We start from the raw sequence: 5,017 nt of genomic DNA on the forward strand, positions 1-5,017 counted from the left end.
GACACACCTACACCTGTCTAGCCAGGTACAAACAGTAGACACCTATACCTGTCTAGCCACGTATAAACAGTGGACACATGTAGATCATCACATACACCTTTCTAGCCAGGTTTAACAACTAGACACATGTACACCCAACACCTGACTAGCCAGGTATAACACTAGACACATGTACACCTACACCTGTCTAGCCAGGTATAACACTAGACACATGTACACCTACCCCTGTCTAGCCAGGGATAACAGGAAATAGACATCCTTGTACACACAGAAACATAACGACCAGTAATGAAGGAGAACCCCACCTGTGGCTTCAATCACTCAATACTGTAACCTACGGTGAAGTTCACATAACACAACACATATCACCACATCTGGCATTGTCACTGTAGTCGCTTCTCAATAGTTTGAGATGAGGTATATCACAACAACAATATAGTACAGATCTTCATTTCATACAAAATGTAACATTAATATATCAGCCATCACAGAATTTTCTTGGGATATAACTAACATTATTCCACTAGGGAGCGTCATAGTTATTGTTCTGGAGGATTGTTGTTGTTCATAATGACCTTAGCACGTGCAATGTAGAGAGGTCGACATTTCGACTGAGACGAGGGGAGTGAGCCTTGGTTTATGGTTTTGCTTTATTGCCAAAAGAAAAATGCATCTCATTCTTGGTCCACATGGTGTATGTCAGTTTACTGATATTCTGGGGTAGGGAGGCCTGGGATGTTTTAGAAACACATTCTGTTCCCGAAAAAGCTGAACAGACTATTATTTGTCCTCAGGTTTCACGGACAGAAATCAACCTTTCACTGGACATGCTGGGTGTTCGAAAAAATAATGTGTGGTGGTCCCAAACAATTGTCTGGCTCCTCATTTCCTAAAAACTAATTGTATGCATTGAAGTGCTGATTGGAAATATAGTCTTTCTCAAACACAAACCCCACACCCTCTGCCAGAATACTAAATACGAATTCAAGGAATTGCAATTTCTCTAAGCAATTTCTTGTAGTTTGTTAGTGATTCTCTAAATATCTTTACACATCCCCAGCAGTAGGATACACACATGTAACAATACCACACCTGTCCCTTCATTGTACGACATATACCTGCTGTACATACCTGCTGCACATACCTGCTATACATACCTGCTGTACATACCTGCTGTACATACCTGCTGCACATACCTGCTGTACATACCTGCTATACATACCTGCTATATATACCTGCTATACATACCTGCTGTACATACCTGCTGTACATACCTGCTGTATATACCTGCTGTACATACCTGCTGTATATACCTGCTATACATACCTGCTGTATATACCTGCTGTATATACCTGCTGTATATACCTGCTGTATATACCTGCTATACATACCTGCTGTATATACCTGCTGTATCTACCTGCTGTATGTACCTGCTGTACATACCTGCTGTATATACCTGCTGTACATACCTGCTGTATATACCTGCTGTATATACCTGCTGTATGTACCTGCTGTACATACCTGCTGCACATACCTGCTGTACATACCTGCTGTACATACCTGCTGTATATACCTGCTGTACATACCTGCTGTATATACCTGCTGTATATACCTGCTGTATATACCTGCTATATATACCTGCTGTATATACCTGCTATATATACCTGCTGTATATATCTGCTGTATACACCTGCTGTACATACCTGCTATATATACCTGCTGTATATACCTGCTATATATACCTGCTGTATATATCTGCTGTATATACCTGCTATATATACCAGCTATATATACCTGCTGTCTCGTGTAATAATGGAAACAAAGTAGATACACACTCTTGTGCAATAATCAATAAGTATCAGCATATATACCCATTTTACGCCATCTGCATTTATTTGTGTTTCTCACACCAGTCCTTAACAACTGTCCCACTGAAAAACATTTTTGTTTAATACTACCCAGTCGGAGTGGTTTATCAAACAGTACAACACTGAAGGGAGAGTGAATGATGAGGGCACAGCCCTGAGTAGTGCATTCTCCCTGCAGTGTTTTTCGAACAATAAACAACCATTAGTTGTTTATTTCTTATATGAGATAACAACATTATGTACAGCCTCTTTAAGGATGTTGATAAAATGTGCAACCTTTAAAAATAATCAACCAATTATTAATAAGAATGACTCCCTGAATAGAATCTGACCTCTGAAATGTCCAACAAGTCCATTTTACGAACAGGTGGGTAAAGTTTGGTATTTCCCGTATATTCTCACAATCCTCACGTCGATAATCTGTAATTATCCTTATACCGATTGTCATATCCCGGCCAATTTTGGATGCGATCGCTCAGGCACTGCATTTGTAGCCCAGCTCCATCTAAGGGAAACTTGACACTTCCCTCTCAAACATCAAGTCGTCTAATATATATGACATCAGGTTGCAAGTGCATACTGTAAATCTTGAAATTAACACGAGCGTGAATTAAATGCGAATCTCAAGAAATGATTTATCATGATTAAACCATGCTTCACTCTTCATTCTTGTTTTCAATTTATCTCTCAGCCATTTTATATATTGTTTTAATATGCAACTAATCACCCACTTGAACATTAACCATCCCGATCTAGAAGAAAAAAATACAAATTTCCCATGTAGGGGTGTGATTATTTGATTTGATGTTTTTCCTGAAAATTGGCAAACCAAACCAGGCAGGTGAGTTGGCAGCTGGTGAGTGGCTGTCTTGGCTGACGCAGCTTCATAAACATTGCAGACAACCAGAAACACCGAACTTTTCATAAACACAAGTAATGATAAAACTGCAAAATAAAAAACCCAGAATCCTCGCTTCTTACACACTCCATTAACTTTACCCAACATAACAAAAACAGTACACATCCACTTTTGGTTTCAGTGTTTTAACAAGAACTGTCTCTGAACACCAGCAACGTCTGTTGTGACTCAGAGAAGCACTCGACACATCTTAGACTTCCTGAACACAGGTCGGTATAAACTCTCTCTCGTGTGGCTGCACACACTTACTGACAGTTACACAAACATCACATTCACTGTCAGCATGTTAGTACACAGAAGAAAGACCTTCATTGGCATGACCAACATGAATGATCCACATCCACGTCCACATCCACCCTAGCTATTCCAGTGTATCACATCTCCATTCAGTTACAATAAGTGTCTGAAACTCAGCAGAGTAAACTGAGAGCCTTAATTAAGGGCCAGCACATTTCAAAAACTGTAGGCCCAGTGGAAAAACTGTAGGCCAGTGGAAAAACTGTAGGCCCAGTGGAAAAACTGTAGGCCCAGTGGAAAAACTGTAGGTAGGCCCAGTTGAAAAACTGTAGGCCCAGTGGAAAAACTGTAGGCCCAGTTGAAAAACTGTAGGCCCAGTGGAAAAACTGTAGGTAGGCCCAGTTGAAAAACTGTAGGCCCAGTGGAAAAACTGTAGGTAGGCCCAGTTGAAAAACTGTAGACCCAGTTGAAAAACTGTAGGCCCAGTTGAAAAACTGTAGGCCCAAACATTTTAGCTGAAGCAGGGAGACATACTCTTTACTACATTACAAAACACAGCCAGTCAACCAGAAGCTACTGCTACCACACCAAGATCCCAGAGACTCGGTGGTGATAGATCATGCCTACATTTATCAGGAAATTATCAGCTTGTAAAACATCTTTGCGACTATATGTCATACACCATTTGAAAGGTCTAATCCCACTGTTTATAAATATGATAGTTATGTTATCACATTCCTTAAAAAAATGCTTAATAAATAATTATTTAAATAGACTGCATGCCAAACCTCAGCCTGAGCACAACTCTGTCAGCCTCAGGCCCTTGGGCTGATGTCTATTTCAAACATTGTACAATGAAACACCTTCATCCATTCGTCACCTTAAGCCTCGTTTTGAATCCTGATTCAAAATAATCGATGCTATAAGTAGCCATCCAATCAAATTAGTCATCAGTGAGAAAAAATCTGTGCTAAGTCACTTCCTAAAGGAAGCTATTGTCCGGGGAACTTATAACTGAATGGAGATATAATACCCTTGATAATAGAGGATGATCCACATTTGGTCAAACTGTGAATAAAGCCATATCACAAAGCTATGAGCAAGTAAACAATGCATTAAGGACTGACATCAACATCTCAAATCAGCACTCAAGGCCCACAATACATCATAAAATAGAGCAAAATAAATGTGCTTCTAAATAAACAGATTTCAACTGTTGAGGAAACAAACATTTCATGAAGCCCTACCTTCTTGTGTAAATAATTTGGAAATGTTTGCAAAAGTTTCTGGAAAGTTGGTGACAATTTTCTAGTGAGATACCATCTGAAAATTATACCCCCAAATTCTTACATCTTGACTAAGTTCAAGAATTTGTACAGTTTATTGTTTTCACAATAATTCCATTTTAAGTGTCATCTGTAATGTTAACATGTTGGACTTTTGAACTGCTAGTGTCAGTGCAATGTATACATTTAGCAGCCAGCAACACTCCAGGCAAGGGGTGTCTCAGTCACCAGCAACACTCCAGGCAAGGGGTGTCTCAGTCACCAGCAACACTCCAGACAAGGGGTGTCTCTGTCACCAGCAACACTCCAGGCAAGGGGTGTCTCTGTCACCAGCAACACTCCAGACAAGGGGTGTCTCAGTCACCAGCAACACTCCAGGCAAGGGGTGTCTCAGTCACCAGCAACACTCCAGGCAAGGGGTGTCTCAGTCATCAGCAACACTCCAGACAAGAGGTGTCTCAGTCACCAGCAACTCTCCAGACAAAGGGTGTCTCAGTCACCAGCAACACTCCAGGCAAGGGGTGTCTCAGTCACCAGCAACACTCCAGGCAAGGGGTGTCTCAGTCACCAGCAACACTCCAGGCAAGGGGTGTCTCAGTCACCAGCAACACTCCAGGCAAGGGGTGTCTCAGTCACCAGCAACACTCCAGACAAGAGGTGTCTCAGTCACCAGCAACACTCCAGGCAAGGGGTGTCTCAGTCACCAG

The sequence above is a fragment of the Haliotis cracherodii genome, unplaced genomic scaffold (genome assembly GCF_022045235.1).
Source record: "Haliotis cracherodii isolate W230 unplaced genomic scaffold, xgHalCrac1.p SCAF_9, whole genome shotgun sequence".
NCBI lineage: Eukaryota > Metazoa > Mollusca > Gastropoda > Lepetellida > Haliotidae > Haliotis > Haliotis cracherodii.